The sequence below is a fragment of the Chenopodium album genome, chromosome 18, assembly GCF_948465745.1.
Source record: "Chenopodium album chromosome 18, dcCheAlbu1.1, whole genome shotgun sequence".
NCBI classification, from domain to species: domain Eukaryota; kingdom Viridiplantae; phylum Streptophyta; class Magnoliopsida; order Caryophyllales; family Amaranthaceae; genus Chenopodium; species Chenopodium album.
Genome location: NC_137851.1, coordinates 39,705,896 through 39,732,066, shown reverse-complemented (window position 1 = coordinate 39,732,066; position 26,171 = coordinate 39,705,896). Strand labels below are relative to the sequence as shown.

Here is a 26,171-nt window from a genome sequence, read left to right as displayed (position 1 = left end):
TGGATCTGCCTAACGAGCTAGAAAGGGTTCACAATGTGTTCCATGTGAGCCAAATTCGAAAGTATATTCCGGACGTGACACATGTGTTGCAACCAAAAACCATCGAGATGGATGAAAATTTGACTTATGAGGAAAGACCAGTAAAGATTCTTGACTCTAAGGTAAGGAGCACAAGGAACAAGGATGTGAGCATTGTGAAAGTGTCGTGGTCAAATCAGAAAACTGAGGAGGCTACATGGGAAGCTGAGGCTGATATGAGGAAACGATACCCAGAGTTGTTTACCTAAGGTTAGTGGTCGAGTTACGGGGGCGTAACTCCTTTTAAGGGGGGTAGAGGGCGATAGAGTTTCGCGCGTCTACTTTTCGAGTCATTTTTTTTTGAGTGATTTCGAGTCTTATTTGAGTTTAGTTGGAGTCTTGAGTCAAGTTAGGATGTACATGAACCAATAATTTCAAAATGATTTTCGTTTCTTTTGACTAAGTTTCGGGTCGAAACTTATTTTAAGGGGGGTAGACTGTAATACCCTGTATTTTTATACGTATTTTCCTAATTAATTAATTAATTATTATTTTCTAAAAAGGGTATTTTAGTAATTTAACTTACTATTTAAATCTTGGAGCCAAAACGATATTTGAATTTTGGCGCCAAAGGTATTTTAAAAATAAATTATTATTTTGGATAAGATTTATTATCCATTTATCCTAATTTAAAAACCGGATTATTTATATATTTTGGATATTTTAATTAAGGCAAAAGCTATATTTTATTATAAGTCCGAAAATCCCATTTATTTGGCTGATAAATTTCGGATTTTCCTAAGAGAAAATCTGATTTTATTAGTTAAATTATTTGGTGAATATTTGGTATTTTATTATTTAATTATTTATTACAATAAATATTATTTACACAATTATTTTAATTCCTTAAAACTATCAAAATAATTTCCTAAAGTACTAAATAGGAGGGCCGAAAATATGAGCTTAGGAAAGCTCAAAAATTTCGGCCATCCCATGCAGATTTTGGGAAAAATATTTTCGGTAAATTGTATTTTTAATTATCTCCTTAAAATCTCCTATTTTCCTTAAATCTAATTCTCCATTTTTTTAGTATCCAATCATTATATTTTCTTGCCATCTATTTTTCTTAATTATTCCCCAAGTAATTCCAATTTCCTTAATATTTTTCATGACAATCATACCTTCCATATTCAATTATACACAATCTCTTCAATATCAAAACTTTCCTTAAATCTTCACTCACTTCTCCAAGTAATCCCTTAAACCCTACTTACCATAATTCTTCCCAAATTCTCTTACCATAATTCTTCCATGAGCTAGCCTATAAATACCCCACCATACCTCTCACATTCTTCACACCAATTCTCTTCTTTTCTTCTCCTCTTTTTACACAAATCATCCCGTTTATCTTTGAAGCCAATTTTCGGGCACTTCTGGTCAGTTTTTGGGGTATTACTGTTTCACAAAATATTGTTCCTCTCGAAAAATCCTTGAGGTTAGGCTCAAGAATCACCCAATTCAGAGTTATATCGAAGGAGTTATAGCCTCTGCAAGTTCTGCCTATTCTTTCCAACGAAAATCCAATTCTTCTCTTTTCCTTGGTTTCTTATCTTTTCTCTTTCTTTTCTCTTATTAAATTATTATTATTATTATTACGGGGGATTTATAAAAATTATTATGAGTAGTTTTAATTATATAAATTAGATTTTTAATGATGTTTATGAAAATTAATTTAAAAGGTTCATGTACATATAGTTGGGGGTTTTTAATTTCATTGTTGTGATTATTTGTTAACCTTATATTAATTAAGGTTATATTTATTTGTAGGGTGTTTTTGATCAAGCTACTTCAGAGTTCTTTTGAAGTGTTTTTGGCTAAGCAAGGATCAAGGTACGTTAGGTGGCTTGATACCTTGAAAGTGATCGATTTGAATGAGCATGTTTGAATGATTTTATGGTGATTGAATTAAATTGACTTGAATTATGGTTTATGAAATAAAAGTATGTTTAAAAGATTGGTTTTAATAATTAAATTGGAGTATTGATTTTTATAACATGTTTTAATTAATTAATTTATTATTCATGTTTAAAAAGGATTGGTTTTGAAAGCTTGTTGGATTTATTAAAAAAAAAAAAAAAAAAAAAAAAAAAAAAAAAAGGGGGAGTTTGAATTATTATTATTATTAAAGGTTGGAGTTATTGGAGTTAAAGAGGATTTATTTAATCATTGAATTAAATTTATTATTTATGCTTTATAAGCATGTTAGTAATCCCACTATGCAGATTTGGTATTTTGATAAGGCCTTGGACTTTGTATGACCGGGTCTTTCCTCAAGAATAGCCTTATAACATAAGGAGATTAGCTTGGGGGGTGTGCACACTTGGGAGAGGAATTGGTTTAATTGGTTTAATTGATTTTAAAATAATTGGAATTGGTTTTATTGATTATTGGGATTTGAATATTGAGAATTGGTTTTGAATCATGAGTTTGGAATTATTGGAATAATTATTGGAATTGATTTCAAAAGCATGTTTGCAAATAAATTGAATTTAATTATCTTGCACTTACCATACTTAGCATATTTGCTAACCCGTACTTCTTATTTGTTTTGGTTCGCCTTGTTTACCGTAATGGTAAGCAGTGTTATTTCAGGTGGAGTGAATAAATTGATGCATTGGAGTCCCGGGATTTGGTTTCACTAAGTTAGGAATCGTGGTCTTTGTATCTATTTTTGAGTACTCATAACATTGGTTTCTATTTATAGTTATTATTAATAAAGAAGAGTTTTGAAGTTTTCGCTGCAAAATATTGTTTTGTTAGTAAGTTGAGTAGCCTTGCGTAATCACGCGGCGGTAATACGTCTAAGTCTATCTCTAAGGTATAATTATATGTATTATACTAGTATTTCCGTAGAGGGAGATTTGGGGGTGTTACACAATCTCCCGACTAACCCAGCTAAAATATCCAACACCACTATCACTGCTAATACTCCTATTATCGGCCCCACATGACAACTCGGTGGTTGGTAATGTCCCGGCAATTGCTGGTTTATCATTGTCATCGGCGGCCCACCTTATTATATGTACCCAGTACTCTGGTGGCGCCATGCTCGCTTCCATCGATCAATTTCTATCAATCAAACATTTATAGTAGTAATTTACAACACCAAATTATTAACCCCATCAACAATTTTAGTGGGTACATATGTTTGGTATAATCTGTTTGTTTTGTTTCTCTTCCATTTTTTGGGGTTTTTAAAATATTGATTGTTATTATTAGTAATTAATAGTAGTAGTAGTAGTAGTAGTATATGAGGAAATAAAGTAAAAATTTACAGTGGGCATATGATTGAAGAATAAAAGAAGGGATTAGATTTAGAAGAGTAAATGGAAACTGGAGAAGAAAGTAGAGGACTAGCAGAATACAATTTAACAAGTGGGAAAGGAAGAGTGAGTTACTTATAAAGTGGCTAATTCAAAAAGAAAGGGAAGGCAGAGGGGAAAGCAAAGGAAATGCTACCTACCCTTTTTCATACCAAAGAATTATATTCTCTAACAATAAAATTATATCCTCTGATAAAAAAAATTATATCCTCCCACCAAAGAGTTATATCCTCTAATACAAAAACCATATCAACTAACAAAAGAAATAATTCCTCTCACCAAAGAATTATTGTTATCTAATACAAAAAAAAAAAAAAAAAAAAAAAAAAAAAAAAAAAAACATATCAGCTAACAGATACTACATAATAAAAAATAAAAAAATAAAAAAAAAATACTCACCTATCAAATAGTCACCCAACATTATTAAATAACCAAAGAATTATATCCACTAAGGCTCTAACTAAATAATTATATCCTCTAACACAAAATATAATGCATATCAACTATTAGAGGATATATATATATAATTCATTGGAGAATATATATTATTATTTGGATAGAGGAAATGTACAATTTGTTGGAGAACGTGAATTATTTGATAGAGGATATGTAGAGTTCGTTGGAGGATATATATTATTTTATAAAGGATATGTATTGTATGTTGGAGGATATGAATTATTTGATGGAGAACATGTACAATTTGTTAAAGGATATATATTATTTGATGGAGGATATGTACAATTTATTAGAGGATACATATTATATGATAGAGGGTATGTAGTTTGTTGATGGATATGTATTATTTGATAGAGGATATGTATAATTCGTTTGAGGATATTTAATATTTGATGGAAGTCATGTATAATTTGTTGGAGGTTATGTATTATTCGATTGAGGATATGAACATCCTCTTAGAGGATATAATATTTGACAGAGGATATGTACAATTTGTTAGAGAATACGTATTATATGATAGAGGATATGTATAGTTTGTTGAAGGATATGTGTTATTTAATAGAGGATATGTACAATTTGTCTAAGGATATGTAATATTTGACGGAAGTCATAATAGTTTGTGGGAGGTTATAAATTATTCGATGGAGGATATGAACAGTTTGTTCGAGGATATATGATATTTGACGGAGGATGTGTACAATTTGTTAGAGAATATGTATTATATGATAGAGGACATGTATAGTTTGTCTAAGGATATGTAATATTTGATGGAAGTCATGTATAGTTTATTGGAGGTTACGTATTATTCGATGGATGATATGAACAGTTTGCTTGAGGATATCTAATAACATTAAAAATAATATTAATAATATTATTATTTTAAATAAAAATAATAAAAAATACATTTTTTTCAAAAAAAAAAAACACAAGACATGATATTACAACAATCTCATTAATTTTTCCTTGCATCTCACACTTCACAACCAACAATAACAACAACAATTCACAAATAAGAACAACGACAAGACAACAATGATTAGCCACCAAATTTCCCCCAAATGTCCATGCATTATCGACCAAATTAGAGCCCAATTTCCTTTGAAATCTGAAATTTGTACTTCAACCACCAAGAGCAAAAACCACCGCAACTGAAACATGTACTTCAACCACCGTGACTAACACCGGTGCAGTTGAAATTTCCGAAGCTACTAGCCGGAAACCACTGTCATTCTGAAATTCAAAGAGCAAACAAACGTATTTGAGGCTAAATTTGAAGGAAGAAAGTTAGAGTTTTTGAAAAAATATGGGATATTGACAATGAAGAAGTAAAACTGCTACATCCTTCCAAATTTCAGCAATCGGAAGCTTAGTAGTTTAGGGGCGATGAATTTTGAGAAGTAAGTGATAGGATTTGGGAGGAGAAAGAAAGAGTAAGGAAGATCTTCTGACATATTCGAATTCGGATTATAAGGATGAAGGTTGTTTTTAGGTTTGACGCACAAACAATTGGTTGCCGCTTGCCGCACCCAATAGTTTGATGCTATGAATGAAGAATTTGTAGATATTAAGAAATGGCATGGAGTAATTGAGTAAACAACTTATATATTTCAAAGCTTACATCTTTATAATATGTGGAATTATTTTATCCATATTTACTAAATTATGGAATCTTTCACGATTATTAGGAATTATTTATACATAAAACTTCTAATCAAATGTGCACATTCCTTTATAGTAAGATCCTTTGTAAATGAATTTGACAAAGAATTTGTTTGAAACTCTTTATTTGATTTAATTATTAATGTTAAGATGGTTAAAAAAACAAAAAATTTAGTGTTTATTTTTTGACAAGAACTAAAAAAATATTACGGAGTAGTTAAACTCTTTATTTTTTATCAATCATTAGTGATGGAAAGAATACATACCTTTTGGCTTTCTTATTTTCATGAAAATAATACTCCCTCCATTTTTTTTTTATATATAAAAAAAAAATGCATTATTTGGTGATGCGCGGAGGTTTAGGAGAGTAATACAATATTGTGAGTGGATGAATAATTTATTAAAGTAAAAGTAATATTGGGACCATGAAAGAAAAGTATGCGAGAGAAAGTAAATATTTTTACAGTATTATTTAAGTTGGGACTACGGAAGAAAGATAAATGATAAAATAATTAAAGTAGGTTTAAGGTAAAAGAGAGAAATAATAAAATATAGTATAAAGTTACTAAAAGTGATGCATTTAAAAAATAAAAAAGAAGGATATATCCAGCCCATAAGAAGCTAAAAATGGAAAGAATTGACAATAAATAAACATTTATTACATCGATTTAATCGTAAATTGTCGATAAATTCCCAACTTAATACTAAAAAGGGAAGTATATTAAATGCTTATATGCATAACATTACCCTTAAAAAAAACACCCACAATAAGAAAGCGATGCATTTAAAAAAAATGAAGAGAGTTAATCATATGATAATTTATTCAAATTAAATGTGTTAATTATTCTGAAAAGTAAAAGTATACATTATATTGTTTAAAAAATTCCCCGAGTGTACCTAATGGATATATACTAGTTTTACTGGTACTGCATATGCTTGATCCTTATTTGAATCACATGGTAAGCCAATAAAATTTTGATACGTAATTTTTGCACTCCAAATAAAAAATGAGAGAGAAAGAGAAAATGATGAAAACTTGCAACTTACCCGGCTATTTGGCCATCAACCAGCCATTTTCTCCAATCATCAATAATTGAGTAATTCAAGGATCTTATCCATGCTTGCGTTCCCAGGAATGGGACAATCATGTCATGGTCTCCACTAAGCAATAAAATTAACAAAATGGTTACATGATTAAAGTATTTAAGCATAATGTTAGGAGATCACAAATTTAAACATGAGAAGTATGTAAACCTCTATATGAGTGATCGAAAGCCTTTGGCACTTATTTCCTCGTGGTATGGAACACTACTTGGAACCTCATAAGAATAGTTGAATTTATAATTACATCTTATCCAATTTCCAATAGTTTCCTATAATATAGTAAAATTGATAGGATTTTTTGTTTGTTTGTTTGTTTTTTTTTTTTTTTTTTTTTTTGGGTGTAACATGAAGATTGCTGAATTATATGCTCATCACATATACCTCACGAACATGAAGAGCCTTTTGAATACTTTTCTGATTCATCCACTGTTTAGCAACTAAATATCCTTCTTTCTAAAAGAAAAGGTGGTAAAACAGTGTTAGCTATATATAATTTGCAAAATCAATATTAAAATAAGTTTAATACTCGGAATCTTTATTGGGATGGATATTTGATTGTTTTAACGCAATTTGTCCTCTCGCATAAACCTAGATAACTATCATACTATCATCCATCTTTAGAAGATCACCAATTAAGGGTCTGTTCACATTTACTGAACTGAATTGAACTGATTGGAGCTGAACTGAACTAAATTGATTGGAGCTAAGCAGAACTGAAATTAATATTTTATGAGAGAAGGAAATTAAAGAGCTGAACTAAACTGAACCGAACTGAACTGATTGGAGTTAAACTGAACTGAACGGAAATGAAATTAAGCTAAAGTAAACAAGCCCTAAACATGCTTAAATATGGAATATCTTGTTACTATAATATTAGCTCCTTAAAAAGAAAGGTGTACTTGAAGGTGTACTTTGTTCAATTCAGTTGTTGGTATGAATAGTATTTCAAATCTTGTGTAAATGGATCACATTATCATTGTTAGGCTTGGTTACTACAGTAATAAAATTTAGCATGTAGCTTTTTATCAAGCCCTATCAGGGCCTGTTCACTTCAACTTAATTTCAATTCAGTTCAACTCCTAATTTTCTTCTCATAAAATATTCATTTAAGCTCTATTCAGTTCAGTTCAATTTAGCTCTAATCAGTTTAGTTAATTTCAGTTCAGTTCAGTTCAGTAAATGTGAACAGGCCCTTATTCTCTCTTGCTAGGAGACAAACTAAAGAAAATTCCCAATATGTTACCTTCCCAAGATTAGCTACAACTAAGCGTTCTTAAATTAATTGTTGTGTTATACTCCCGATGATTATTAGAGATATAAAGGGTTAAAATACTACCAGCACGGAGTAGTATATATAATGTATCAACAAGCGTAAAAGTCACAATATTACAAGTAGTAAAAGAAAAAGGAGAAAGTATACACTTGAACAACTACTTATTCACATGTGCATGCATGATAGTAACTCTAAAAAAAATGTTAAAAACTTACTCGACAATCATAAGCACCAAGTTGTTTTAGATGAAGTAGGCTATTGACTCTATCAATCATCATCCTTCTCTTGCTACCGGAGATTCCATGAATTTTTAGAGAATCAATATCACAATAATTCTCTATAGTCATTGTAATTTGAATTCCAAGTAGGCCCTTGCATTTAAAATTATAGATACATCATTTAAACAAATAATGCATCAAACATAATACGAGTAATCAGTGAATAAATAGAAGCTTATATATTGTTGCTCACCCATTCAAAATTCTTAATATTGCTCCTATACTCTTGGCTTCTTGCATTTACCAATTGATATTGTCCTCTAAAAGTTCTTTGCAATGACTAGATGAGAAAAAAATAATAATAAGAAGAAGAAGACATTACAAATACAAATTAATTTGAATATAAGGTAGTTAAAATCAAGTAAAAAAGAAAAAAAGATATAGGTAGTTAATATTATAGGGAGCTATGTAATGAAGTATTACCTCATACTGCTCATCAGAAATGAGCCCCATGCCATGTGCAAAAGGGACTTGATAATTGCTATCAATAAATCTATCAGTGGCAGTATTTCCTAATACATAGCCCTGGATATAAAAATATTCAAATATGTTATTAATTTATTTATTTTCTTAAAAAAAAACATGCACTTACTTCTTTGATCTACACACACAAAACAAAAACAAAAACAAAAACAAAAACAAAAGAAAAAAAAATCCTCCATTCCTTTTTTATTTTTTATTTTATTTTATTTTTTTTGAATAACTTTATTCCATGTATTTTGTTTTCCTTTTGCTTTTATAATTGTAATATAATATGACTTAAATGTAATCATACATTGGCAAACTTGAATGGTCAAAATAAAAAAAAACTAAATAAAGTAGAAAAGGTATAATTTTATAAGAAATTAGGGTAAGAAAAGATATCTATAATACTTTTTTGATATTTCCATATTGGGAATCTAACTACTTACTACTTACCTTGTACATATCATTTTTTATTAACTTATAAGATGTTAAAATCTTTTATTTTGAAACTTTAAGTACATTTATTATGTGGTCAGTGGTTAAATTCTCAAAAAACAAGTGTTCAATTCATTGTAACACGTGTGTACATGTTAGTCTTAGTACTAAGAATTTGCGAGTTGTAATTATTGCATCAGGGTACAGAATAGGACAATGGTTCACCACGTTGCGCAATTATCATTGTATTATACGCTTCATTGAGATAAGTAATTTCGTAGTATAACAAAGCTAACATATAGTTGTTTCGGGATTTTTTTTGGAATCCCTCGGGACACTGGTCACGTACTGCTGGCAGCAAGACTTGGACACCTGCAAAACAACAAATATTCCAGTGACGGAATATTCGCGTCCGACGGTCAAGTTAGTAACCGGAAATCGAAAAGGCTAGAGAGAGAAAGTAGAGAGAAGCTGGAGCTATTTAGTGCTCTATTAAATGTTATGTCACAATCCACCCCTCCCATCATAAATTATTGGTGTATATATAAGGGTGGGAATTTGTGCTCCTTTAGGATTTGTGCCTTAAATTTCTGTGTCCTGATTGGCTGCGCAATCAGGTTATGACACGTTTCAAATGGGGGCGCCGTTTTGCGGCTTTCTACAGTAATTTCGGGATTTGGGCTCTGGTGTAAGAAAAGCCCTTTTTCTCTCATTTCAAGTGCTCTTTTAAGCTTTGACACGTGTCATCTTCCCATAGGGATACGTGTTGCCATTTGATTGGGCCACGTGTCACTACGGGATTGGACCACGTGTAAGGGGTATTTTTTACCCTAAACATTTGCCCCTTAGAGGGGGTGACTCGTACGCTACGGGCCGCCTCCTCTGATCTTTTATACTTCCTACTGCATCCGCGTAAGAAGGCCTAAGACATATGGTGGAACAGGCGGACGGAATGTTTGCCTACTTAATAGACGCCTGTCTTAGGCAAGATGGCATATCCCGTCCGCCTACAATTCCCTAAAACAGACGACTGAGTCTGGGAATTGAGCGGACGGAACCCGACACATCATCTTCTTAGAGGAAAGCTCGAACGCCGGCTTTTAAGGGTGGCAGTTCCTATTCTGCTGACGTGGCCATCTATTTGGACGTGTCATTATACATTCGTCTCTTTTTCCGTCTAAGTTAACAGGGGGTTCTTTTTAACCCTTTTGAATTCTAGGTTAAATTTTTCAAAAAATAACCGTTCGAATTCCTCAGCGGGAAATATGGATTTACCATCTTACCCCCATAAATTTTGCCTATAAATAGAGGGGGTTTGACCTCATTTTGGCACTTTGGAACTTTAAGTATTTTTAGAGAGAAGTCAGAGCTTCTAGAGGGAGAAAGTGATTTTCCCCTGAATCTTTAAGAGCTCCACCGTTCGTTTGAGTTTTACGACCAAAGTTTGAAGTTTCTAACCACCTTCCAGAACTTTCTACACGGACAGAGGTAGGCCGACTGCTCTTATTACTTTACTTTTTCTTCTGTTTTTTTTTAAAAAAAAAACTGGCTCTACACTCGGCTTCGTCCTTTTCTCCTCATGAGGCTGGCCGTTCGCCTGGGACTGAGGAGTCTAGAGTGGACGGAGACGAGTTGTCTCCTTCATGGAGTGGGTCCACTTTTAGTGAGTACCAACTCTCATCCACCTATTCTTCTCTGTCCCTGCAGTCGAAAATGGCCCATACAAGGCAAACGTACGATACGAACGCTGCAAGTAATCCAGACGGCAGTCTGGTACATCCAAGGGTCCCTTATGACCCAAACAACGTGAACTCACAGACTGAATCCACCACTAACACGGCCTCTACCGGAGGCACTGGTACTCGGTGGTCGAGGTAACCGCCTCCTTTGAGGAGCGCTAAAGGACTCAGGGGGTCTCTTCTTCTAGGGGTGCGTCCGGGCAAACCCCGGAACTAAGGGACCCCCAATATGCCAACACGGTCATGGATCCGGCCGAGTTTCTATCTCAGAAGAAACCTCCTTCCTCTTCTGGGGCGGATAAAGCTAGATTGTCCGTCCCAATTCCTAAACCACCCCATCTCCAACATAGCAGGTCGGACAAGCCTAGGATAAGAGTTATTATTAGTGAACCATCTGACCTGCCACCTCGCAGTGCCCCTTCTTCGGGAAATCAGGCGATCGCTGTGAGAGACAAAGGCAAGGGTCCTATGGCACCTGAAGGGGCGACCATCTTTGGGAGCGGCCATGGCTCTAAAAGCAAGAGCTCAACCGAGGCTGCTGATTTGGACAGAGTCTTGTCCTCTGAGTTTGGAGCTGCTCCTCACCCTGGAGAAGAGGAGTCAGAGAATGCAACCGAAGGTGGTAATGAGGCCGAAGCCGAGGAGGCCGTTGCCAATATTGACACATTCAAGGACCTGTACGCCTGTACGGTGGGTAGCACGGCCTTGGGCTACCTGAATGAGGAATTGGATGAGTACAAGGCATTCCACCAGTTGGGAGAAGGGTTCGAATTTGTGGCCCCGAAAAGGTCTCTTTCGGTGGTCACCTAGGAAGACGAGCGACCGCGTCGCAGATAATTCAGTGTCTATCGAGACGCCCTGGATGTTGGACTTCTCTTCCCCCTTCATCCCTTCATTCATACCGTCCTGGATGAGTACGATATTGCTCTCTTCCAGCTGATGTCGAACAGTTGGGTAAACTTTTTTAGGTACTTGGTGACGTGCATCCGGAAGGGCTTCAAGCCGGACTTTGCGGTCTTTTGCGAGATGCACGCTATGAATCGCCTGGTGAAGCACACGGACGGTTGGTTCCTTCTTAGTACCACCAAAGACTATATGGTGGTGATGGACCGTGTGTTGAAATGGCGAGACTGGAAGAACCGATTCTACCACATCAAGACAAAGGACGCGGAGTTCAATCTACGAATGAATCGGTTTAACGCCAAGCCAATCCAGCTTGGCCGAGGGGACCACAAACCATACAAGCCACCCGTCCACCCTAGCCAAGCACACCAACTTGACTACTTCAAGGTCAAGCGGGCTAGGAGGGACGGTAAATTAGTGGTCGTGCCCCAGAACTGGATCCCCATGGCCGGCTGGCTCCGGGACCCAATTTTTATGTCCGCATGCGGCTTGTACAAGAACCTTCCCCGAGGTGGGGCTTTAACACTTTCTGACGTCCGTATACTTTCTTTTTGCAAATTTTTACTTTCTTTGTGCAAATTTTTCTAACTGTTTTCCAAATTTCTTTTTGCAGAGGAAGCGTACGCCATGCTGGACCAGGAGCAGAAAGGGGAAATCGATATGTCCGAGATCGACCTTACTCGGTACAAGGCTCGGCAACGGGCGTACGAGCAGACTAAGGAGGTACGGACCATTTCTTTCTCTTTTCCTGTTCTTTTCTTCTTCTTCTTTTGTTTTTATATCTTTTGCCGAGCTGGTATGTTGGGAGGAGACTCCTTTCCCTTTTCACTCGAACTCTCCCTTTCGTCCGTGTTGGCATGCTGGGAAGAGGCTCCTTCCCTTCTTTACACGGACTTTTCTCTGCGTTTGCGTTCGTATGCTTGGAAGAGGCTCCTTCCCCCCTTTTTTTTACACAGAAACTGATTTGTTTTAGTGTCTTTCTATGCTAACTTATTGTTTTCTTTCTTGCCTTTGCTAGTTGGCCACTCCTACCCCAAGGGCGAAGCGAAAGGCACGGGCCACTTCTTCCAAGGACCAGGCTTCCAAGACTAGGAAGTCGGTCACTTCTAAGACCCCTTCCGATCCTGCGGCCAAGACTACGCCGCGGATTGCTGCTAAGCAATCCAAAGGAGAGCAACCCCAGCTGACACCGAGTGGGAACTCCAAGTCCGTGGATCCGAAAACAACGTGGGTTCATGATATGTTCGTAGAGGCGGACGATGGCGACCCTGTTAAGAGGGTCAAAAAGTAAGATTGGCAAGCGGCTGCCGGTCATATGACTGAGGAACCAACCGGCCGTACAGGTGAAGAGGGGGAAGAACCTTTACCTCCTCCTCCCTTCACCTTCAACCTTCCTTCTCCTCCCAGCTTTTCAAATGGTTAGTTAGAGTTTCATACTTGTGTTTTCTTGCAAGCTTCTTGTTGGCTTGTTTTAACATTTTTTGCGGCTACGCGTAGATATTGCGGAGGAGATGAACATGAAGCTGCCCGGCCAGTCGCTGACTGGTGCAGACAGAAAATCCATGAGAGAAGCCATGGCTAGGGTCGTCCCCCAAGAGCAACGGGACAAGCTAAGGGGGATCAACGAGGGCTTCCTCGGCCCCATGCTGAACTGTAGCGCCGAGGTAACCGTTCGTGACTGTTTGCCACTTTTACTTTCGTACTTAGAAAATATTTCTTAATTTGTTTTTACTAACGACTCTTTGTCCGGGTGCAGCTTTTTCTCAGGCTCACTGCCTTCTTGGAATGGAAGGAGAAAGAGAATGAGCGGCTGAAGCAAGCCTGGGACGAGGCCAGCGGGCAAAGGATGCGGTCACTGGGACGGCCGCCATTCAGAGGGTTCACCTAGAGACCTAGATTAACGCGATGTCCGACAAAGCGGCGCGGCAAGCTGAGGACCTGGTAAAGCTTGGCAAGGCTCTTGAAAAAGAGACCTTGATGAGGGAAACGTTTCGGTAGGAGAGGGATGCGACAATCCTGGACGCCCAACAATGGAAGAAGGGCTTTGAAGCCTCCGAAAAGCTAAAGGGAGACCTGACCCTGCCCAGCTAAACCTCCAGGCGGCCCTCAAGGAGGCGGACGCCCTCAGGGCCGAGAAGAAAACTTTAAAGAAGTCTGTCTCAGACTTGACTGAGCAGCCAAAGGCACCTCGGCCACCCAGCCCCACCGAAATCGTACGGATTGAGCATAATGCCGAGGAGAGGCTGAAGAGCCATTTTTCCAAGGCGTTCGAGCTGATGGTGGAGGAGGGGGAGGTCGTCTACTACCAGGAGCGCTTCGCCAAGCACCTTAACTTCGTTTGCCTTAGGGATGAGGCCAAGAAGGCCGGACAACCCTCTCCCAAACTGATCGTGACTCCTGCCAGATCCGATGAGGATGAGGACGATGAAGAGGAAGAGGCAGACGAGGGTGAGGGAGAGGAAGAGAAGGAACAAGAGGTGAAGCCAGCTGAGGATACGTCCACCCTCGCCGCGGAGGAGCCTGCCAAAGATGACAACTTGGCTAAGTAGAGCTCAGGTCCCCCATCGGCCGCTACCGATTTTCAGCTTTCCGGCACTTAGTTTACTTTTCTACTTTTTTAAACAATTTTTAGTTTGTTTCAGTGCCGCTTTATTCGGCGATCTCCTAGTCCAAATTTTAAATGGTTTGATTAATTTGGTAGATTTATGCCTTAAAGGGTATGAATACTTAACAAGTTAATCAAATCATATACCATGATTGCCCTTGACTAGGTGAGCGACAAATCAATATCAAGTATTCGGCCGTTCTATTGGCTTTGTAGGAGCCGTCCGTTGAAGCTATCGCTCGGACGTGCCCAGAAAAGTTCAAGTAATGTCTCAACCTGAAAATTTCTAAGTTTTGGTTGGGCTAGGATGCCTTGGTATGCCCTTACTCCCTTTTTGGGCATAAGATGCCTTAGAGAAATTTAAGCAACCTTTGTACTTGACTGTCCATCTTGGTTGAAGTCAGACGGTTATTTTTCATTGGGATGCCCTTGCTTAGATAATTATGTGGCCGCTAGGTTATACCTTTTCCGGCCGAGCTTTTATATTGCCAGCACCCTAAAGATTATTTTTATTCAGCATTTTTGTTTAGCCTTTCAAGGCCGAGCTGCTATGTTGCAAGCAGCATCGATTTCATTTTCACTCGGCATTTCTGCTAAGAAGTGGAAAAGTATAAATAATCAGAATAAGGTAACAATGCTTGACTTTTTCATTAATGTTGTCAAAATTACATTGTTGGGGCCATACGGCCTTAATTACATTGCTCGGTCATCAAGACCTAGCTGTATATACAGCTTTTGGCTAAGTAAAAGAAAACTCAAACATAGTATTTCTTCAGATTGTCCGTGTTCTAGGTTCGAGGAATTGGACGGCCATCTAAGGCTTCGAGATGGTAAGTGCTGTCTCGGACTTCCTCTCTAATTCGGTACGGCCCTTCCCAGTTTGGGGTTAGCTTTCCATCCTCATTTGCTCGGCCGACCACTTCCATTTTCCTTAGGACCAAATCACCCATCTTCAACGGCCGCTTAGACACTCAGCGATTGCAAGCTCTCGTAATTCTTAGACGGTTGATTTCATGTCTAAGTGCCGCGTTGCCCCTTGCCTCTGGGAGAAAATCCAAGGTGGTCTTCATTGCCTCCCGATTGGCATTTTCATCATATAACATCACTCGAAGAGTGGGCTCGTACATCTCAATTGGGAGCACTGCCTCAGCACCATAAACCAAGAAGAATGGGGTTTCTCCAGTTGAACTCTTTGCTATGGTACGTATGGAACATAAGACATTAACCAACTCATCCGCCCACAGGCCGCCTGCTTTCTCAAGCTTCCGCTTGATGCTGTTGGAGATCAGCTTGTTGTAGGCCTCAACTTGGCCGTTGGCTTGGGGACGGTCGACGGAGACAAAGCAGTGAGTGATGCCCTGGTCACTTAGCCATTCCTTGAGTTGGCGAGTTTCAAACTGAGGTCCGTTGTCAAATACCATGGACTGAGGTACCCAATAATGAGTGATAATATTCTTCCAAATGAAGGCTGATACGTCCGTCCTCTTAATCCTTCGGACGGCCTCGGCCTCAACCCATTTTGTAAAGTAGTCAACAGCTACAAGCACATACCGCCTTTGACCGGATGCTGGAGTGTACGGCCCTAAGATGTCCATGCACCATTTTGCGAAAGGGAGGGGACTACTTATGGCCGATAAGCTGTTGGCCGGACGATGAATCAGGGTTGCAAAGCTCTAGCACTTTTCACATTTTTTCACCATTTTCATGGCGTCCGCATTCATGCTCGGCCAGTAATACCCCAAGTGGGTAGCTTTTTCTGTTAAGGCAGGTCCGCCTATATGGGATCCACAATTCCCTTGGTGGAGGTCGTCCAAAACATCATGCCCTCTTTCCGGAGTGATGCACTTTAAGTATGGTTTCACAAAAGCTTTCTTGAACAATTCCCCTCTCTTCATTTCGACCCAGGCCGCTCTCTTCTTCATCAGCCATCTCTCTTTTGGTTCGGCCAGGAGTATCCCATCCCTTAAGTATGAGATAACTCCGTCTATCCAGGAGGAGCTTCTTTCAATGATTTGTACAGGCTCGGCATCGATACTCCTCTTTTCTTTTACTTCCCAAAACACTGATCTGGGAGTATCGCATGATGCCGAGGATGCTAATTTCGAGAGCGCGTCTGCTTGATGATTTTCTAAACAGGGGACTTACTGCAGGGTAAAATGCTCTAGGCTCTCGGCCTCCTCTTTGACCATCTGCAAGTATTTTATCATGGCTGGCTCCTTGGCTTCATAGTCACCATTCACTTGGTTGACTATCAGCTGAGAGTCCGAGCTTGCATTAACTTTTGTTGCCCCGGCCGCCTTACACATTCTAAGGCCGGCAAGCAGGGATTCATACTCGGCCTCATTATTAGAGACTTGAAACTGAAATCTCATTGCATATTCGAACTTATCTCCCTCGGGAGACTGACAAATAATCCCAGCACCACATCCGGTTGCTGTTGCACTACCATCCACATACACTTTCCAGATTTGGTCCCCAAACGGCTGCAAATCCGGCCGAGTCATCTCAGCTACAAAGTCAGCAAAGGCTTGCCCCTTGATTGCCCTTCTGGGTTCGAACGTGATGTCGAAACCTCTTAGCTCTAAGGCCCATTTAGGCATGCGACCGCTGGCTTCCAAAGTTGCAAACGGCTTCTTGAGTTGCTGGTCTGTATAAACCACAATTGGATGCGCCAGAAAATATGGTCGTAGCTTCTTTGACACCATATATAGTGCAAGGCCAAATTTTTCAATAGGGGGACACCTAAGCTCGGCATTATGTAATACATGGCTGATGAAATATACTGGTATCTAATGGCCATCCCTTTCAGCAAGTAGGATGGCACTTAAAGAGTGTTCTGAAATGGCAAGGTACATGTACGACTTCTCATTCTTGAGTGGACTGACGAGCCGAGGCAATGTATGCAAATGGCTTTTCAGCTGAACGAAGGCTTCCTCGGCTTCCTCTGTCCACTCAAACATTGCTTTCTTCTTGATAGTCTGAAAAACGTATCGGCACTTATCCCCTGATCTTGACAAGAATCGACCGAGGGCGGCTAAACAGCCCGTTAATTTTTGCACTTCCTTCATTGTCCTCGGCGAATTCATGTCCAAGACGGCTTGAATTTTCTTAGGGTTGGCCTCAATTCCTCGTTGATCAATCAAGAATCCGAGACATTTGTCGGACTCAATGCCAAAGACACACTTCTTTGGGTTTAGCATCATCTTATGCCGCCTGAGTTCGGTAAATGTCTCTCGCAGATCTTTCAGATGTTCGGCCGGCTCCTTCGACTTGACTATCATGTCGTCAATGTATGCTTCCATATTTCGGCCGATTTGATCTCTAAAGACCGTATTCACAAGTCTTTGAAATGTATAGTCCACACACATCCTTGGCTACCTAGTCTTGTTGAGATCTGTATAGTCCACACACATCCTCCAGGTTCTATTCGACTTTTTCACCAACACAACATTGGCTACCTAGTCTGGATAGTAGCACTGTCGAATGAAACTAGCGTCCAACAGCTTCCTTACTTTGGCTACGTCCACCTGATTCCTTTCCTCCCCGTGATTCCGTTTTTTCTGTCGGACGGGCTTAACAACTGGATTTACAGCAAGCTTGTGCACAGCCAGGTCTGGGCTGATACCTGGCATTTCACTTACTTCAAACACAAACACATCCTTGAATTCTCTCAATAACTTGATTAAGTCATCTCCAAGAAAACCCGCAGCTATAGTGCCGACCTTAACTGTCCGATCAATATGATCGGGGTCCAACACTACATCCTGATGATCGCCGGCCGGCTAGGGTCTTAAATCTTCTGGTCGACCGACGGTCATTAACTGCTATGCCTGGTCGACCATGGCTTGCTTGCGCTTTTGGCCGACCTGGTATGCTTGGAGTGAGGGTTCTTCCCCTCTTGGCTCGGACGACTTTCCCTGCCCGCGGGCTGTTAGCTTTACCGCCAACTGATTACATTCTTTTGCCATTTTCTAACTTCCTTGAATCGAACCGATCTTTTCATCCGACCTCTCGAACTTTAATAACATCAGATGGGGGACGATCACTGCTTTTGCAGCATTCAGGGTGGGACGGCCGAGTATGACATTGTAGCCAGTTAACACTTTTACCACCAAGAAGCGGACGACCATGTCCCTTCCTTCCGCTTTCTGCCCAAATCAGACGGGCAAGTCTATTTGTCCGACTGAATGAATTATGTTTCCTCCAAACCCCACCAAAGGGTGAGCGATGTCTTTGAGAGCGTCTTCCGGGAACTTCAAATTTTTCATCGCGGCCAAGCTGATGATATCGGACGAGCTGCCCGTATCTATTAGAATCTAGCCGACTTTTAGATTTCTTATCTTCATGATGAACAGTACACCATGGGATCGTTATGCAAGACCTTGACCTCCCCTCGGTCAGCCTCACTGACCGTCACCTCTGGGAAGGGTTCAACTTTGACCCCTTCGGCATGCATCACTTCGTTAAACTTCCAAGCATCCTGCTTGATGCCCTTCATGGTAGGGCCTCCTACAGCAAAGCTGCCTGATATCACGGCGACCAAACCAGAATATGTACTGTTTCTATCATCTTTTTCGGTTTGCTTTTGCTTTTTCTTCTCAGAGTTGTTGTCTGTCCGAGTGTAGGTGAACTTTGACTTCAAAACATATGAGTTCAGCATGCCCTTCTCGACCAGCTTATCCAACAATTGCTTTAAATTAATGCAATCGTTCGTGTCATGTCCCACGTCCTTGTGGTAGTGACAATACTTGTTCTTGTTGCGATACTGGGCCAAGCCTCTCATCGGCTGAGGCTTCTCGAACTCAAACTTATCCTTAATCTCCATCAAGATTGAGTAACAGTCTTTGTTGAACTCATACTGTGGCTCATACGCCTTAACCTTCTTTGACTTTGGCTGCTGATCATCCGCCACTCAAACTTCTTTTCGCTTGTTTCCTTCCTTTTTCTTCCCAGCCAAGTCTTGCTGAGAAGATGGCTTCTTCTCAGCTCCCTTGGCCGGCTGTTCTGCTTTGGTGAGCGAACAAAAATCAGTTGCTTCTATGTAGGCCTCGACTTCCCACAAAATGCCTACATATGTCCAAATATTTTTTCTGACCAAATCGAACTTAAACCATTATGCCTTAATCCCCAGAGAAATTCCGAGTAAGCTATTTCATCCGGAAGATTCTGGATCTGGGCTTTTTCTTAGCTAAACCTCTAGACGTACGAACGCAACCCCTCATTCTTTCCTTGGACAATTGTAGCCAAGTTAAGACTAGTCTTTCTTATAGGAATATTGTATAAAAAGTTTCCAACAAACAGCATACTTAGAGTAGTGAAGCAATTGATGCACCCAGCCGGCAGGCTATTGAACCAGTCCTGCGCCATGCCCTTGAGGGTGGCCAGGAAGCACCTACACCAAGTGGCGTCATCAACACATTGCAAGTACATTAGGTTTCTGTAAGAAGTGACGTGTTCCTCTGGGTTACTCGAACCATCATAGGCACCCACAAGTACACACTTCACCTTCACAAGCTGGGGAGAGCTAAGGATCTCTTGAGAAAACGGAGGCGGGTTTGTATCCAAGATTCAGCAAATGCATTTTCCAATCAATGGGCTGAGGTTAGCCGGCTGGCCCGCCTAGATATGGCGCCTGGTCGAACGGTTGGGTAAATTGCCCAAACTGTTCGAGGACGTTTGGGTTATGCGGCAGAAAAACATTAAAATTCTGAGGAATCTAATATTGGACTGGTTGAATTGGTTGAACTGGAATGGGAGTTAGAGTACGAATAGCTTGTCTCCTGTTGGTCCTGGCCGTGCTGGTATGTTGGGAAAGAGAGTGATTAGAGAGTTCATCCGGCATTGTGGGAGTAGAGGTCGTGTCCGACTAGGCTGCCCGTTCCCGTCGCTTATGTCGGATGTACTCCCTTGCGTCCCTCCAGCGTCGAGACGGCTCAGGATCCTCCCTTTGAGGTTGTCTGGTCTGCCCCCCAGCCGACTGCGTTCTCTCAAAGAGCCTTGACAGATTCGTTCGTAGCACCTTGGGAGACCTGCCATGCGGCCGGCGAAAAGGGGTATTCCCAGCATCTTCAGCGTTAGTTGCCTTGCTTTGATTTCTTCTCTAAGTGCCATCCTCCACCCTTCTGGACGGCTGTCTGGAGGTGGACGACCTCTTTTCTTCCAACTCCTTTCGAAGCTTGTTTAGAGCGACCTTTAGGGAGGCAGCAGTAACTAGTAGATCCTCAGCCTCATGGAATGTGGCGATCAGAGGATCACTAGAATTGATTACTGTGGCTATATCCTCTACATGGTCATTCTAACCAAGGCCAGGGCCGGCATTAGGTGTCTGACCGTCTAATGCCATTACGGACGAGTGTCCCCACAGATGGCGCCAAATGTTTCGGGGTTTTTTTTGGAATCCCTCGGGACAATGGTAACGTACTGCTGGCAGCAAGACTTGGACACCTGCAAAACAACGAATATTCCAGTGACGGAATATTCGCCTCCGATGGTCAAGTTAGTAACGGAAATCGGAAAGGCTAGAGAGAGAAAGTAGAGAGAAGCTGGAGCTATTTAGTGCTCTATTAAATGTTATGTCACAATCCACCCCCTACCATCATAAATGATTAGGGTATTTATAGGGGTGGGAATTTGTGCTCTTTTAGGGTTTGTGACCTAAATTTCCGTGTTCTGATTGGCTGCGCAATCAGGTGACAACACATGTCAGATGGGGGCGCAATTTTGCGGCTTTTTACAGTAATTTCGGGATTGGGCTCTAATGTAAGAAAAGCCCTTTTTCTCTCATTTCAGGTGATCTTTTGAGCTTTGACACGTGTCATCTTCCCATAGGGACACGTGTTGCCCTTTGATTGGGCCATATGTCACTACGGGATTGGACCACGTGTAAGGGGTATTTTATACCCTAAACAATAGTTATGGCTGTGATTGTGTGGTTATAGGTGCCACTTCAAAATTTAAAATTACCAAAAGATTGGAGAATCTATCTATCTATAAATATACTAAAGTAGCAACTGCTGACGTCATCTTTCCCTCCAAACCTGTACACATTCGACTTATTATGAAAAAATTTCCCGTCAAATGTATGGCTTATTTTAGAAAAAAAAAATTATCATGTGATAGTTTAGATACATTGTACCTCAACAAACCATTTAAAGTTATAACAGTAAACTATTATTTCCTAAAATAATGGGATTTGAATTAGTATTGTTGTTTTTGTATTTATCTCAAGTTACTATGCATTTTACGTAAATCAGTAATTTAAATTAATAAAAATAAATTGACTACTATTTTCCTAAAAGGTAGGGACATTAACGGATAGTTGTTTTGCTACTTTGAATTCCTATTAATGATTGGTTTGCTTTTAAATAATGATTAATCATATTGCATTTTTTTTTTTTGAAATATTGCTTGGATTGCTTCTTAATACAAGAATTTTGATTTTTTTTTCAAATCAGAATATTTTCTTAATACAATTTTTTTTTTTAAATCATCAACCTTAATATATTTTGACATACTATTGTTGTTGATGATACTTTTTTTTTCATTCAAAGATTGATAAATTGAACTTTGTAATATTTCTCTGTATTTGATAATTTGGGTGTTGTTTCATTTAATTTTAAGTTGGCCACTGCAGGTCAATTATATTAAAAGCGTTGATTGTATTATTAGTAATATATCACTTATCAACATAGGCTTATAATTTTATCTATTGCAAAAATGTGAAAATATTAAAGTAAAATTAAAATTAATTACCCGATTGATGTGAGATTTTGTCATGCATTACAAACTTAATACAGAGTACTATTTTAAGTAATATATTAATTAGTTATCTAACGCCTCGATCGAGAAGATTATTTGTATATGCGAGTTCAGCACTACAATTTTATTTGTTAAAACCGTACATCACACGGGGCTAATCTACTACAAATAATATAATTGGAAAACATAAAGGAATAATAAGTATTAACCTTGAGATTTAGGAATGGTAGTGCCCCTCTTTCATTATCTACACACGAATTAGCACGGAGAAAGTTATGTCAGCAACAAAAAATACATACCATGACTTTTATTTATATTGGAGTAACTTACCATAAATCATGTCTATAAAGTATAGGGGAAGAGTAAATCCTGTGTATGAGTCACCTCCAAGGTATAGAGGATTTGAAAGGAATTGTGGATGATTGAGCAGCCATTGTATTTGATTATAACACAAATAGATTGCTTAACATAATTATGTTCATTAAAAAGAAATCTACACTAGTCTAAATAATAGATCATACGTAATGCAACTTAACATAAACTATTCCGATAATCTCTAAAAAATTATCTTATCTTCATAATAATATTTTACAATTTCACATGAAAAAATAAGTTCAATAGAAAAACATTTAGAGATGAAGGGAGTAAACGATTCACCAAAGGAAAATTGTACAAATTTCACCTTTCTTAAAAATTGATTGATGTTATGAGATGCCTTGAAATCCCCAGAGTAAATGGCACGAGATGTTTCAGCATAAGAGAAGCCAGCACCCGCAAGAAAATCTACAAAGAGTATGCTTGCAGTCTTGGGATTTCAATTGTCACAATGTAAACAAGGAAAAAAATGATAATCCCCTCTTTTTTTATTTTTTATTTTTATTTTTGTTGTGCAAGTGCAAATATAAATAACATATAAAAGCCAAGAGAAAATTTTATTTGTAGTTGGATAAAAATAAGTGATGAAAGTTTACCTTAGTCCATGCATATTGCCTCAAGAACAATTTAAGTATAGTCTCAACATTATCCACCTCTTCAAGTTGTATAGGTCCTAAACATTCAAGTTGTATATAGGTAGGCAAAATTAGATATAAATGATAAATCGTATATTTTTCATTCATTGTCAAGAATAAAAGGGTTTACTTTGCCGCATTTACTATAGTTAATGTATGGTTCAAAAAGAGACTATAAATTCAAAAAAAATTAGTTATCTCGATTATTATAAAGTAAAAACATACAAGAGAGAAGCTCATTAACGGATCTCAAAATGAAGTTGCATCCTAATCGGCAATATGATGAGTAAGCCATTAAGGTTATGGAGTACCTATTTCATAGAGGATGGCAGACATTGCAGAGCAAAGAGGGCCTCCGGTTAGCCAGAGAATCACCGGATCTTGTTTTGGATTGTTTTCGGACTCAAAGAAATAGTAAAACAGTTGAGCCTCTTCTCCTTCATCCACTCCAAAGTACCTATCAAATATCATAACAAAAAAATTGGGCTCAAGTTATCTTAAAAGTCAAGCCAAGTTGTTAGCATGTCTAGCCCAAACACACGTGGCCCAAAATTTTTAAGGGCTTCAATCTAGTAAAAGTACTTTGTACATCTAGAAAAAGTTCACTACAACATTTTATTGGAGGTATATGAATTTAATTGGCCTAAATTTATAGGAAATTTTGAATTTTAACGCCACAAAAAAAAAAATGGAAAAGTGGTTTTTAACACTACAAAAAAATAAAATAAAATTAACACCAAAATTTTTTATAAAATATGATTTTACCACCACTTAACGGTTGTCGTCCAAAAATCCGTTAAGTGGGGTCCATTGTACCACGTGTCATTATATTAATAGTTTTAAAAAAGAAAAATTAAAAAAAAAAAAAACCAAAACCCTAAACTAACCTAGCTTAGCCAACCCCATTCCCACCGCTGGCAAGGCGGCGCCGATTGCTACCCCACACAAACACTCTCGTTCCCAGCCCTAGCCGCCACAAACTCCATCCCCTCCCTTTCCCTTCCCCAAACTAACAAAACCTCCCAACGGCCGCTTAAAATAGGCGGTTGTTTTTCAAACCACCCAAAATCGACCACCATCAACGGCCACTAACGGTCAAAAACGACCAGTTTAGGGCCTAAGTGATCGATCTCGACCATAAATCGGTCATTTTCGACCCTTAAAACCCGTTTTGGTGGCGGTTTTGGGTGGTTCGAAAAACGACCACCCGTTTTTGGTGGCCATTGGGGCAAGGTTGCCGATTTTAGTGAAGGGAAAAGGGAAGGGGCGTACAATTCGGCAAATTTGGCTGAGAACGGGGGTGTTTGGGTGGGGCCGTGGCTAGCGCCGCCCAGCCGGCGGTAGGAATGGGGTGGCTGGTTAGTTTAGGGTTTTTGTGTCTTTTTTTATTTTTTATTATTTTCTTTAAATAATATGTTGAGACGTAAGCAATGTGGACCCTATTAACGGATTTCATCCATAAACAAGTTAAGTGGTGGTAAAACGCATTTTTTTGAAATTTTGTGGTGTTAAAATAAAAGAATTTTTTTTTTTTTTGGTAGTGTAAAAATCCATTTTATGACTTTTTGTGGTGTTAAAATCTAAAAAATCCTAAGTTTATAACTAACACATGGCTTCTAATTTGTTTTTGAGGACCTTATCCATATAAACTAATTTAGTTCACTATTTGTCCTACAATTTTGATCATGTATACTACTTTAACATGTGTTAAATGGATGGCAAATACGGGATAAAAATAGTATTTAGATATGGAGTACTACACGTACAATAAATATATTATTGAATGCACTAATTAATGTTTAGCTAAAGATGACTTACCCGGTTTCGAGCGAGAAAGGAAGAGGGCATCGAACCCGGGCAAATATTCAACCTTCTGAGAGTGAACAACAGTAGCATGAGAATTCAACAGCCATAGAGTAAGACCCAACAGTTGCAAGATAACGAAGAAGCCAATGTTTGAAATTCTCATTGTTTTTTGTTATAAGTTTTACAATTTGATCTTAGAGTTTTGTAAATATTATATGGTGTTTTGTAACTTATATATACACTTGTTATTGCATTTGTTTTGTTTTGTTTTGAATAGAGAGTTATTTTAACTTGTATTGGGAAGGTTTAGCTTAAATTGCTAAAACTAGTAGAATTTGAAATTTGAAGCAACAACTTTGCTAACATGCGTAGAAATTGATGTAGAATTTGATATGGTATCGTAACAAACTTATAAGTACATTACTCGATTATGTCATTATAAATGTGAAGTTCAATTTTGGTTGGCCTTATTATTTAAAATAAACACATGGGCTATTTTCTTAGATGACAAAAAAAACTTGCATATGATGTTTTGGATCTTTTAAACTTTCTGGCTGCTTAGCTCACACAATAATGAAAGCTTACTTAGCCGATTTACATAGTAATGAGTTACTTTTAGAACACTAACGATTCGAGAATACTACTAAACTATCGATATTCTGTCGTTCAATCATACAATTTATACGTATCTCAAGATATGAGAGTATGTGACAAAGGAGATGACGTGTGAAATGATAATACTTTACAACCACATGAGTTTTTGAGTGAAAACTAGGTACTCTCTTTATACTTCCTCCGGTTTTTTTTAGTTGACACCGTTTAACTTTTACACTATTCACACAACACGCTTTGACTCGCTTTTGTGGTTTATATATACGATAAAACATATTCATGTGGGATCTTGTTTGAATCGTTTCAATGTATATTTTATTAATATCCACTTTTTATAATTTTACAATGTTGATAATTAGAGATACTCCGTATTAATCGTTAAAAACATGAGTTGGCAAGCGTGATAATAGAAAAGTGTCAACTAAAAAAAACAAAGGAAGTATTAAATAAGTAATCACTTTGACTTTCATACATCCAATACACATTTTGACTGTAATTTTTTATAAGCTTTTTGAAATGTGATATTATGAAATTATATAATGATACTCCACTTCCTCCGTCCCTTTATTTTTGTCCCATTGCCATTTTGGGGTCAAATTTTAAAAACTTTGACCATAAATTACAGTTGATCATGAGGGGTCTTGTTAAATCTATTTCATTATATATT

The 26,171-nt window shown here is 38.3% G+C and overlaps 1 pseudogene; it reads right to left on the bottom strand.

Annotated features, from left to right (window-relative positions):
• Positions 1 to 6,559: 6,559 nt before the first annotated feature.
• On the bottom strand, positions 6,560 to 25,055 carry LOC145592135 (serine carboxypeptidase-like 17; annotated as a pseudogene).
• Positions 25,056 to 26,171: the final 1,116 nt, after the last annotated feature.